This window comes from Armigeres subalbatus, chromosome 2 (genome assembly GCF_024139115.2).
Source record: "Armigeres subalbatus isolate Guangzhou_Male chromosome 2, GZ_Asu_2, whole genome shotgun sequence".
NCBI lineage: Eukaryota > Metazoa > Arthropoda > Insecta > Diptera > Culicidae > Armigeres > Armigeres subalbatus.
Window position 1 is genome coordinate 152,431,640 of NC_085140.1, and position 14,181 is coordinate 152,445,820.

A 14,181-nucleotide genomic window follows, 5' to 3' on the forward strand; every position below is an offset into this window, starting at 1 on the left:
TTCACAAAACATATTAGATTCCCCTATACCACTCAATGGAGGGCTACTGACTGATACTTTTTTCAGCAGCTACAGATCTCTATTAATTAAACGACAAGTATCTACAGTACAAGATCAGCTACATCTATTTGGTGCCTACTTCCTACCCATCTCCAGTCTACAGCGAGGTTGTGTACACTAGCTGATATTCGCCTTGCTAATCTCCTCGCGCCGCCCAACATTGAGTCAGGCTTCTCGGGCCTTTTTTGAGGTGAAATAGCCTAGGGCTAAAAACATCATTAATAAAGATTTAAAATAAAATCCTGAGCTTCTTGCCTCCAAAACAATTCTTGATCCAATTCATGTCCTTCCAATCGACGTTCGTACATCAAACTTTCCAGCACATGCGCAAATACAAGTGGTCTGACCCCGATGCTCTGCCTATTTTTTTGGTGTATCGCTTCGATCAAAATCAACTCTGGTCCAATTCTCGGCTTCTGTCAAAGTACACCAACATTAATCGCGTAATCTATTAACCCCATTATCGTTAAATTATCGAGTTAACTTACGTTAAATTATCGAACTCCGATAATAATTGAGTTGATTCATTATCGGCGATAATGATAAATTAACGATTAACATCGAGATTAGGAAGCGATCTGTTCAAGATTAGGAAGAGCTGCATCTCTTTGCGAAAGTATCAATTGGGGGATACTCTAGTATTGTGTTTTCTTTGTGAGGGGGTTCCCATATATCCAATAGGTTATGGGCCCAGTACGATTCTACTACGCATCTTCCATCTTTCTTCACTAGGGTATTGAATGCAATCCCAGCAACTGTCTAAACTCAATGCATATTCAAAACAATGCAAACAGTCAAGCCGACTTCAACCGCCAGCGAACCCTTCTTTTCGGACTCGGCAATCATATATTCCAAAAGGGTACTCTACCTTCCGATAAAAACGTGAATATTATTTGATTCTTGAAGTCGTTTTTTTTCGAAAGAATTGATTCAAGTTAGAATTAAATTGAGTTACAATTTGAAATCTGTATTATCTGGCCTTTCTTAAATATGAACTTTACCCCTGAACATTGAATAAAACCGTTTTTAAATCAATAAATAAGTTTTCTAAGAAAACATTGAAAATCCCGGGATCCCGGGATTTCCCGGGATATACGAAAAAGTTCATCCCGAATCCCGGGACAATGAAAATGGCCGGGAAATGGAAACTCTACTTGCAAGCTTTCAGCTTTCAGTAATTTTAATGATCTTTCAACATGTTCTGGATTTTTTTTTGCGAATTCCATGCGAAGATCTAGAAATGCCCACAAATCTGCAATGTTCCTTACATTTTGAGCAAATAGTCAAAGAAGAGCTTAGCTTGATTAATTGTACACATCGTAATTGCTAATCATGATTGGCGGAGAAACAGCAAATATGCACACCAAATATGCAATTGTTCTAATAAACCAGACTGCATAGCCGAAAAATCTCAAAAAAATTAACACTACAGTCGAAGTCAACAACCTTATTGTATACTTGCTTCAGAGTTTCCAAGTCATGACCAATACCTAACGATGCTCCTTACTGTCAATTTAGGATTATGAGCGGAAAATTTGTTTAACAACACTCATTGTTATAAGCGACCGAGGAATGCTCTGCATCTCCGTGAGCGCTACGGGAAAGGAATCATTGGTTAGTTGAGAAGGTAATTCATGTGAAGCCCCTTGGTAAGCGACTAAATATTTATTATAAACGAAGTTATTTTGAAAACAAGAAGACGAAGACTGTGTTTCAAATCAATTTAACGCAAGATCAATGTGCTTTGTTTAATAAGCTTTCACAACATTATCGATTCCGCACTAAATAATTTTGTGCTCTTCGATGCAGACATTAGTTTTATCACTTCGCGTTCTCCAACACTAGCTGGCGTGATCAACATCAACACGATCGATTGCAAACTGGTTAAACAAATTTCTGCTACGCGAGGTAGATTTTTTCTCACTTCGCGTTCTCCCGGACTAGCTGCCGTCCCTCAATCGATTCCGCATTCATATTGTGCAAATAGTAAAAAAATATCACCAAATTTAAATTTCAATCTTGGAAACACTGAAGATGTTTTATTGAAGAAAACTATCAAGAAATTAAGAAATCAGATTTCGCCATGCTCAAATTCCGCGAAAAACTTTGGCGGAAGACGTTTCGTATAATTTCATCAATCGACTCAGCTCGTCGAATTGAGGTGATGTCTGTGTGTGTATGTGTATGTAAATGTGTATATGCGCAAAAGTTCTCAAAAAATTTTGCTCATTTTTGAAGCACTTATTTTTAACCGATTTGCTCGCAACAAGTTGCATTCGGTGGGGAACCCCTTCCCATTGTTTCCTATTGAAAATTGGTCTGACCGGATTATGCGCTCAAATGTTATGGCCAAAATACATTTTCTTGAGACAAAAACAAGTTAAAAGTTTAGTTCGTTTTAAAAGCAGTTATCTTTAACCGATTTTAACCGCAACAAGTTGCATTCGATGGGGAATCCTGTCCCATTGTTTCCTATTAAAATTTGGCCGAATTGGACTATGGGCTCAGAAATTATGGCCATAATACATTTTCTTTTGACAAAGACGCGTTAAAAAATATAGCTCATTTTTTTGTTACTTATCCTTAAACCGAATGGCTTGCAAAAAGTAGCGTTCGACGGAGAATCCCGTCCCATTGCTTTCTATTAAGAACTGGGCTAACGGGATCAGAACTATGGTCAAAAAAGGCGTGGAAAGTATCGCCAACTTTTGAATCAGTTTCCATCAACCGATTTGCTCGCAACAAAATGTGTTCGGCGGGGAATCCTGTCCGATTGTTTCCCATTGAAAATTGGGCTGATCGGACTCCGGGCTCGGAAGTTTTAGCCAATATATTTTTTACAAAAAAAAAACAAACTTTTTATAAGAGGCCCGGAGACTATTTAAATGCATTCAAAAAGTTAACTTTTTTAGGACATTACTATGACTATGACATTAGACTATGGGCTCAGCAGCTATGACCAAAATACAATTTTTATATGCAAAATGCGTTTCAAAAACTCACTTATTTTACGGGCATTTTTCCTTAATCGATTTATTGCAAGTTGCTGCCCATTGTTTTGTATTGGAAATGACCATAAAAGTTATAGCCAGAATGTTAGGTATTGAAAACTAACTCATTTTTCGAGCACCTTCAAAAAGAGATATCTGAGTAGGCAAAGCCGCGTAGTCGAAAGCAGTTCTTTTCTGCTGTCAGTTTTTTTCATGAATATTAAAAATGTGAATTCGTAACTAGTGACTAGTGTCTCAACAGAATATCAAGTGTCATCGACGAACACAGATTGAAAATTTTCTCAAGTCACGCTCCTTTGACACAGAAATATTCCATAAAGGAGAGGCGGAGCAACTTCAATGTTCATAGAAGTGAGCATTGTCCGATTATGTTTATTTATCTTAAATCTTTTGATTAATATTTTTCATAAATCATGTTCAATTTGAATTCCGTGGATATAATTAAAACCTTGAAATCCAAAAATCGCTAGCTGGGATGATGGAATTTTGAACCCCTTGTAAGATTAATTACACATACATCAGAGTAAGCGACTCAATTGGTGTGTGAGTTAGGAGATGACGAATTCTGATTTAATCAGAGCAATTCAAAGTATCAAGCCGCCCAGTTAGTTTCCGGCGTAACCCACTTCTATCTAACACAAGCTTTTCATACGCAACCGAAAATAGGATTTGAGCTAATTTTGTCCGTAGTTTGTATTATCGTTAAACGAATAAATTTCATCAATAATGACCGTTTGTGGTTTTAAGAGAAAGTTATCAGGTAATTCAATTTACTACTGTTTAACTATTATCCGATGATGATGAAGAACTCCCAAATAATAATATAAATAAGCTGTAGTTTGTCATAAATACTTCCCACATACGTTTGAATATTCTTGGTTTTCTAAAAGTTGACGCTTATAGTCTGTTTAGATTACGAGATGTTACACGACAACTTTGACATTTTACTATAGCTTTATCCGGGTCCGCGACGTTAGGCATAAGTATGTTAGGCATAAGGACGATAAGCATAAGTACGTTAGGCATAATGGACGTTAGGTATAACGGACGTTGGGCATAATGTACGTTAGGTATAATTTTGCCTTCTTTATGTCATGGGCTGTTCTTTGGGTCTTTTTATGTCTAATGTCCATTATGCATACCGTCGTGCGGGGTTTCTTTTGATTCCGGGGGCTACTTTGGATTTTTGATTTTTTGAAAAAAATAAACGGAAAAAATACCAAATTTGTAACAGAAAGTTGCCGTCCAACTTTTACTAACTCAATTTTATCTGCCCCTGATTTCGTCTACACCTGATTTTATGAGTTTTGATATGATTTCTTCAAGATACAATTTTGCCACATTTTTGGAAGTCTATATGGTCGGGGTTCATCCAAACCGCACCAAGCGGCTTTTCGACTGACTTGTGATATTTTGTTAGTACAACGACAACAAAAACAGTTTCATATCAATTTAGGCGTACGTTTGCAGTAGGATATCCTCAGTTATGTGGTTGAGGGATATCCGATACGATTTGCGACCAATTAAATCTGCTAAACGAAAGTTTGAGCAGAAAAATGGGCAATTTTTCGTTGGCGCTTGGTGCGATTTGGCTGAACCCCGACCATATGCCAGTCAAAACCATTAATTGCTTTATATTTGTTCTCTTCCACCTCTCTAAAGAATAATGAGCGAGAATAGCATCATAACCGCTAGGTGGATTAATCTGGCTTTTTATTACCCTTTCTACATTCTTTGCATGTTCTGTGAAGTTCTAGATAATATTAAAATACGACATTTGGTGACTGTTGCCACTTGAAAACTTAAAAAAAAAAGTTTTATTAGTTTTATTAGTTTTTATACATATCTTAGGCATATTTGATATAACTGCAACTTGACAAGAGGCAAATTGTGGCAGACAATCTCATACGCATTTCAAGGTACAAGTAATTGACTATGATTTAATACCTGAACTATTGAGTTGTAAGCGGATGTAAGGTATGTTTAATCAAAAACCTACTATTCAAAGCAGAAATCAATCTTCGGTATTTTGCCATTACTCTTGTGGAACTTCAAGTAGGCTTTAACATCATGCCAGGTTGTTTTGATCATAACATCATACAAACATGCTTTCACTGGTATACAGAATATTATAAACCTTTCATTTTTGCACAAAAATTTTAGTGCCAATAAGTTAATGAAACAACCTACACCATGCGTCTCCATATGTCTGAACGCTTATATGATGAACAATGAACATGTAGGCATAAATAGTAATATATCTCCAAAAGTAATGAATTTACGAACTTGGCGTCTTCGACAAAGTTTTTCAGAAGAAGTTTTGCTACAACTTTTGTGAAGACATAAACCTCGTATGCTGTAAAGTGAAAAAAATATTTTTTTAATCTTACTTTTAGGGGGATCGATTATTAAACTGAATACCTCCTCTTTAGCCCTGCGGTGAGACGCGCGGCTACAAAACAAGACCATGGTGAGGGTGGCTGGGTTCGATTCCCGGTGGCCGGTCTAGGCAATTTTCGGATTGGAAATTGTCTCGACTTCCCTGGGTATGCAAGTACCATCGTGTTAGCCTCATGATATACGAATGCAAAAATGGTAACTTGGCTTAGAAACTTCACAGTTAATAACTGTGGAAGTGCTTAATGAACACTAAGCTGCGAGGCGGCTTTGTCCCAGTGCACAATGGTTCGAAGGCAGCCAAAACCTCAAAAATCGAAATTCGTATTTCGGCCGGAATTATATTTTTCTCATTTTATAGAATACTTATGTGGCTCAAATTCAAAATTTGAAGAAGTTCTGTTTAGTTTTGACTTTGTTACATCATTTTTAATTGGACATGATTGTTGATTTTCAAACAAAAACGCTATTTGACAAAGCGTTTAGATCAGCATCGTACGGCTTCAATTACATCGCTAACACCAATTATATACAATACTTGAGCCATAACATACTCTGTTATTAGATTCGATTTCAATACCAAATGCATAACCAATTATTGTTCGTTTGGTATTAAAATACCTAAGTATGTTACGCCTCAAGTATTCTGCATATAAGTTTTTGGTATTATTTTTGGTATTTTACCTCTTATGCAAGGCTACTTCAAACCCATTTCTGTTATTGAGGTCGTCGCTCCTGCTCGGGTTAGGCCGCCCGTATTATATAAGACATGAAGGACATGAAGCTATAGGAAAGCATTCTTACTATATTGTTATGAAGTATGAAAATCAAACATTTCATTTATTTATTTACCTAGTCTACATCTAAACAGATAACACTGAATCAACAATTTGACGCCACAATACACGGTTCGAGGCCGCATCTCTCCATCCTCGAATACGCTCGCCAAGTCGTTTTGCACCTGGTCCACCCACCTTGCTCGCTACGCTCCACGCCGTCTCGTACCTACCGGATCGGAAGCGAACACCATCTTTGCAGGATTGCTGACCGGCATTCTCGTAACATGTCCTGCCCATCGTACCCTTCCGGCTTTAGCTACCTTCTGGATACTAGGTTCGCCGTAGAGCTGAGCGAGCTCGTGGTTCATTCTTCGCCGCCACACACCGTCTTCTTGCACACCGTCAAAGATGGTCCTAAGCACCCGTCTCTCGAATACTCCGAGTGCTTGCTCCTCTTCGAGCATTGTCCATATTTCATGTCCGTAGAGGACTACCGGTCTTAGCAGCGTCTTGAGCATGACAAATTTTATACGGTGGTGAACCTTTTTTGACCGCAGTTTCTTCTGGAGCCCGTAGTAGGCCCGACTTCCACAGATGATGCGCCTTCGTATTTCACGACTAACATTGTTATCAGCCGTTAGCAAGAATCCAAGGTAGATGAATTCTTCGACCACCTCGAAGGTATCCCCGTCTATCGTAACACTGCTTCCCAGGCGGACCCTGTCGCGCTCGGTTCCGCCCACAAGCGTGTTTTTGACGCATTTACCACCGGTCCAACTTTTGTTGCATCGCGTTTCAGGTGGGTGTACAGCTCTGCCACCTTTGCAAATGTTCCGCCGACAATGTCCATATCATCCGCGAAACAAATAAATTGACTGGATCTGTTAAAAATCGTACTCCGGCTCTCCGCATGACACCTTCTAGCGCAATGTTAAACAACAGGCCCGAAAATCCATCACCTTGTCTTAGTCCCCGGCGCGATTTGAACGAACTGGAGTGTTCGCCAGAAATCTTCACACAGTTTTGCACACCATCCACCGTTGCTTTGATCAGTCTGGTAAGCTTCCCAGAGAATATGTTCTCGTCCATAATTTTCCATAGCTCTACGCGATATACATACAGCTTTCGTTTGGTGCCTAAAGATCGAAAATCGGTTGAAATTTGAGTTTGGACCCAAATGCACAATGTGTCACTTTTTTGTGGCGCCTCTCCTAGATGTCGCTGGAAGCTGATTTTCTCAGGGAATTTTAGTTTCCGAAAGTTAGGAAAAGTCAGAATTTTCCAGATTTTTATATCGTTGCGTCACAAAGTTACAGAGTTGTTTTGGGTGTGCTTGGGTCGAAATGGACCCCAATGCACTAGGAAGGTTAAGTAGGTATCTAATCAACACTTCCCACCCAAATCCCCACTGATCGTAGAACCTGGCCAGGTGTTGAACAAAGGGATGGTTGAAAGAAAAACATGCCAAGCCCCAGGCTGTTTTTCTGGCGCATCTAACGTCCCTATCGACAGCCAACCCAGGATAGTGTACGGTCAGATATGCTATGCTATGCTATTTAAAAAAAAACATTAATTGCGAGGCGAGACGTTTAATTAAACCCAATGTATTTAGTACTCGCAAAATTGTAGATCTTCCAAAAAAGATCTAAGATCTATGAAAACTTCAAGATGATGTATGTCATTTCTGTGGCATACATATTGAGCACTCGGAACATCTTTTACCCCAAGCAGCACAAGTCAGACAAAAATTGTTGCCACAACTTGAGTGTGACTAAACCTGGGGCCTAATTCTTTCGGACCTGGGACAGTTCTTTCGTATGACAGCTTGCATGGTTTGCTCGTCTCGAGTCTAGGGATGCCATTGTCCAGCATTTTTTAAAAAGAGATTACAGTTCTTCATCGTGGGGCTGATAGAACCATCTGAAGATTGGAGAACAAATCCCAATAAGGTAGTAAAGTTCATCGGAACCATAATACCGAATTGGAACAGCGCTGTAAGTCAAGATCAACTTGATAAAGTTATATCAAATGAGGCATATATCATAATAGATCTAACAAATGGTTACAGTGATTAAAACACCCAACAGGGAGAAAAGAAAATAAAGAAAATTTTCGTTATAAAACAAAAATTAAGCATGTTTTTAAAAAAATCTTGGTTTGAGTTGGTTTGTACATGATATCTCGATTTTTATTTTTAATAGGCAGTCAATACTTAAGATTGTTGAATTTCTAACCCCACAAACTAAAAATTGTTTGACTAATTTTTTTTCATAACGTTCTAGAGGCATTTTAATTATCATTTCCTATATCATGCCATGTCAAATTTCCATTATTTTACTTTTTCTCGAGATTCTTCCAGATGGCAGCACTGATGACGGAACCGCTTTTTTGCCAAGTCTGAGACCGCCCAATCTTGAAACAAATCAAAATCGAAAGGTACAATCAAATATTGCTGCAATGCAATAAAATATCGTGAATAGATGAAAAAATAAAAAATATTTCCTTCTAAGATGCTGTTTTGAGCATAGTATATGTCAGATAATAATTCTTACCTCAAAAAGAATTAAGCGTTCCAAAATTACTCTTCGGTGAAAAATTCGAGCAACATATTAAGTTTTGTCCGGCATTTGTATGGGGGCCCGCCACTGTGCTGCCAGGTGGATTATTCTGGGTCCTTATATATAAAAATATGAAAATGGAGTTGGAGGTTTGCTAATATATTTTTTTTTGTTTTGAAAAATACTCTTATGAAAATTTGGCATTATTTGTAAATATTATGTATTTATTAATTCCATCTAACTGGAATCCTTCACCGGCAACTTCATACCTTCTTATAGAAATTTCCTAATTTTATGGTTCATCGTATCCGAAAGCTAAGGAGCACAGTGAACGATGAGTTACGGAACAAGGAACGAAGGTATCGTTTACGTTGCAGTTCTACACACTCAGGCTTTTTTGGCCTAGCCTGACAATAAATATAATAAAAATCCCAAGCAGCACGCGCAACATCTTTCAAATAGGTGTTTGTTCCTAATAAATTGCATTGAAGACACTGGCAATACATCGAGTCACATTAAAGCCACTTTCCAGTTTCAGAAAATCACAATGTTTCATTTCCGTTTAAGTGGCGTCGCAATATTCTACCCATCTGACTTCTTGGGTGGTTTAAAATTCGATGTGTTTCATATCAGAAACAAAACAGATAAGTTGCAGAATTAATAACACTTCGGTTCATTGCTGTTACGACAATGTTTCTGATATGTTGCAAAACACTTTGAGCTCAGCTGAGCAGTATTTTATTTTTGACAGTTCCCTGCATGTTCCGTATAAGGTACAATGAAGTTACAAATGACTTTATTGTTTATGTAGTGCACTTGTAGCAGAATCTCCTAATAGAATTGTTGGTGTGATGGTTATAGTAGCAGGTTGCAAATCTCAAGGTCCATGGTTCGATTCCCGGTTGGTTTTTGTGTTTTTATTTTCATTGTAGCCGCAAGATGTTGCAAACAGGCTCCACCTCTTGCGCTTTTTGTGTCACAAAGGAGTTCCAAATACGATGCGTTGTGCATAAGTCAGACCTTTAGTAAGTCACACCACAGTTGTTGTTACTCACTGAGAAACAAGAGGTGTTGCTTGCATGTACATATGTGCCGAAACAACAATACCGAAAGAATTTACTCAAACTGTATGGGATCCGAACCTACATCATCGTTAAGGCTCAAAAAAATGAAAAGAGCTTTCTGAATGATTTACCATCGGCGCAAAGTGGCGGGCCCCAATACAAATGCCAGACAAAACCTAATATGTTGCTCGAATATTTCACCAAAGAGTAATTTTGGAACGCTAAATTCATTTAGAGGTTAGAATCGTTATCGAACATATACTATGCTACTCGATTACTTCTGGAGGCGCAAGCCTTAAGGTCTGAAGCATTAACAGCGTCCTCATTCTAACATTGAAACAGTCAATTTCCAGCTTTGGAGTAGCTAGAAGCAAATCACCACACTAACCACCGGAAAGTAGACAAAAAATAAGTTTTAATACATGATACCAGATCGTTCCGAATTTTTCCCTAAGAAAGTTTAGTCATATTTTATTTCGCCATACAAATTTGTTAGGGAGATGCTTTACAGCATTAACTTCAACAAGCCACCAAAAATTAGGGTTATAAGCTACAATCATCAAATTTTGGAATCAGTTCATTTAATATACACCCGATTCTATTTTTATACGGATTTTTTTTACACGGCCGTGTAAAAAATCCCATACAAAATTTTTACAAAGTTCCTCCATTTTGCATGATTCGTCGCAAAATCATAAAACTTTTTTTACACGAATTTTCAAATTTTGAACTCAAAACTTTTTTTACACGGAACGCATCCCCCGTGTAAAAAGAGAATCGGGTGTATGTGTAAAATTTTAAAAAAATACGAGCTTCGCAAAACGAACGGAAAAAAATTAAAGGATTTGTCCGGGTTCCCGCCATTGTGAAACGGTGTGTCGTCTGTCTCTTTCCGTCCTTTGGGAAATTGTGATTGTGGCAACCACTCATTCAAAAAATACGGATTTGTGTAGTGCTGTGTTGCCAGTCTGTGTTCCCCCTTAAAATGAAACAGTGTGTGGCCACGTTAAATGGATACGCTTAATTAATTTTTACTCCATGATATAGGTACTTCTGACTCAACCTTAAAGCTTTGATGCGTCTACAGTTAATTTGTAAAGACACGACAATATTTCAAAATATTATTGGTTTATTCGTCTTAATATGGGACGCGGAAGCATCTCGATTTCTTAAAATACCCATTTCTAGCATTAAATTATAAGTAAAACGTCCTATCGTTGTGATATGCCATAATATGGCGATAAAAAGTGTTAAAATAGCCCATACTGAATATCATACCATCGAAAACAATTGTAAGTACGCTTAAAATTTTCGAATTAACCACTAGAACACCTTGTGTTGGACGAAATCTCATTTGAAATGATCAGAAATCATCATTTTTCCTTTAAAAAAAATGCGTCCCTGGAGCCTTTTGCGGTTGAACTACATAAAGTCCTATTGTTGCGATATCGCTCTCCACAAGAAATACAGGTTAATACCGCAACAATATTACTGACCTTCAGAAAATATCGCAACGATAGGCAACGTCGTCCGGTAGTTTTATTTTACTGTGATAAAAACGAAACAATAAAGGTTTAGCAAATTTGACACAATATTTACGAATTTAGAGACGGAGATCATCCTTTTCGACTACTCAAAAAGGAAAAAAGGAAAAAATAAACAGATGAGTTGTTTTGAAGAACGCGTTGCTTAACTTCTCCATAATAGATCGTTTTACCCTACCATTAGATAATTCCATTCATCTCCGCTCAATTACCTCACAAATTCTCCGAAAAAAATTTTATAACAATTTACAAAAATGTATGTAATCGCAACGGGATTTGAACCTAAAATGATTTCTATCTGAAACTACACCACCACTTCAACTGCTTGAAATTGAACATAAAGCTTGTCAACGTCCATTCGGAGAATGGTGACACATCAATTGATAAGTATCCGAAATGTCACGTGGACAGACTTTATCTGCTGTATTGAAGCTATTACTTATCTTGATGCATCGTGGAAAGCAATCAGTACAAAAGTCAGATTTATCAACATTTAACTGAAGCTTGGAAAAAACGAGAAATTCGTTTTTTGACAGTAACGGATTCTGTACAGTTATCAATAACACACCATAAATAATGCCTCATACGTTAAAGACCAAAAAAATAATCCCAAATAACCTGCTCTTACAAGCATATCTGTTCCATATTTCCTATCTATATGGGACAGTTATGCCTATATAGTTGGTATAGTTCTAGTGCAATGAAAAAGTTGAAAAGGGCGTAACAGCCAAAATTTATTCCTTCTGATTCTTCGAAGAATCAGAAGGAATATATTTTGGATGTTACGCCCTTTTCAAATGTTGGTCTAGAAATAATCATTGCTGTTTATAACGATAGAATACTGTAGTGAAAAGGTTATACATCCAAGTTTCAACGCTTAGAATGTATGACGTACGTGGTAGACGATTAATCTCTTCAAGCTTATTTATTACAAGTTATCATTTTTTTCCCTGTATTTATCACTCTCCCAGCTGAAACTCGCACATTAAGAAATTACGCTTTCTGATGAACCTAGAAAATCGTCTCTAAAATAAAAACAGCATTTGCTCTTAATTTCATTAAGTACCTCACGAAATATTCGGCTCACCGTCGTCTTGCTTTCAATGCCGCACTCAGCAGATCTTTTGCCAGCGCCCGTTAATGATGTCGCAGCTCTGATGTTGGATGATGATACCTGGCAATGTCGATGGTGCTTCTGCTATTGCTGTCGCCGTGTTCCACTTTTTTTCCCTCCTCTGTCCGTAAATCACCAACCACTCTGTACACCAGAAATCTTCACTTCCGTCGAGAGCCACGCGAGAAATTACAACAGAAATTATATATAATTTGCCGTTCTAGTTGCCTTCGTCGGTTTCGTTGGTTTGCCACAGGAAATGATGTCTAGGTGAGATCTCGAGCTGTGATACTCCGCCGTCCCTTGCGTCGTCGTGTGGCGTGCCTTTTTTACGACACTTTATTACACCAAATTTTTGCAAGCTTCATCACCTCCTTCATACGTCCCCGTCGGCAAGTGTTGATTTTTTTTCTACTTTTTCAACAACGTCCAATTCAACTGTAAATTTTATTTCCCCTTTTTGTCTTCTGTTTCCTCTTGTCAACGCTAAGCGTTTTGATGATCCTTCTTTAATTTGAAATTTCCCAACGCCAATAAAAGGACAACGACCGTTTCCACTTTTACACCCTTTCTTCTTCGCTGCTGAAAATTCTCTAGTTGAAAGAATTCGAAACTTTTCACTTGTACCATTAGTTTGCCACCACTAACACATAACTCACCACTACTACAAGTGACAATTGCAGCAGCTTCTAGAAGATATTTTCCTAAAGAAGACAAATTAAATAACTTTCTTTACGTTTCGTCTTACTGCGGTTTCAAATTACCGGAAATTTTACGCCAGAAACTTATCTCCTTCTTCGTCACCGTTCATCAAATTCCAACCGTATTCAGCGCCGTGAAAAATCCAAGTAGGGATGAAATTTCGTCAGGTTTTCAAATTTTCTTCGCACACGTAACCGATTTCGTCGCCACTCATGCACTCTAACGTTGTTTCTCAACCTGCGTTTTTCGTCACTCAGGACATTCACTTCGAGCTTCGGGCTCTCCCAAAACTCCACAAAGTTACAGCAAATTCTCACTTTCAAATGGCACCAAATGGGATCACCAAATTTGACCTGCTAGGGCCATGCTTCTGCACTCACATTCAAGCAGCCAACACACTTCCTTTGTAGGTAGTCTTCCCGAATGCACCTCTGCTGCACTCTAAGTGCCACCGTCCTGCTCCTCGAGGAAAATAAAATACCTATCCGCACACAGGAGAATATGCCAAGGAAAAAAACGGACCCACCGCACACCCCGGGTCGATGCACGGACCACTAGTGAAGTGAAATGTTTTTCCCATGAAAATCCGCAGCGAACTGAATTTCCGTTCGAGAACGGTTGGGGTAAACGTTCGTTCGGCAGATTTTCCTTCGAGAGCGGTGACCACCGTCGGTGCCGGCACCGGCCGCTGGGTGGCACTTGAGTCCACTGAAGGAAAATCACACACCCCCCAAAAGGCATGCGTCGGGGTGGATAAGATTTTCTCTCGCGTTTCTCTCGGTATCCTTACATCTGACGTATTTAGTCGGTGGAAAACGGCTCGATAGGGATGGTCAACGACCATTGGTTTCAACCGATTGTCGAGCTGGATTCAGACTTATTTTAATATTAAGCCTTTCTTTTTTAGAAAACGTCTAGCTTTTGCTTAGAACAAGAACATAGTTAGAAGAGT

At 38.4% G+C, this 14,181-nt stretch overlaps 1 protein-coding gene across 5 annotated transcripts in view; it reads right to left on the reverse strand.

The window, feature by feature from the left end:
* The window catches only part of LOC134211033 (glutamate-gated chloride channel), a 538,835-nt gene extending 525,035 nt beyond the window's left edge, over positions 1-13,800 (reverse strand). For 4 of the 5 annotated variants that reach the window (XM_062687563.1, XM_062687564.1, XM_062687562.1 and 1 more), the window contains exon 1: positions 12,480-13,800. The gene's annotated coding sequence lies outside the window, so the exon portion shown is untranslated. The remainder of the gene's footprint in view (positions 1-12,479) is intronic. The other variant, XM_062687560.1, reaches the window with a different exon arrangement.
* Between the last annotated feature and the right edge of the window lie 381 nt (positions 13,801-14,181).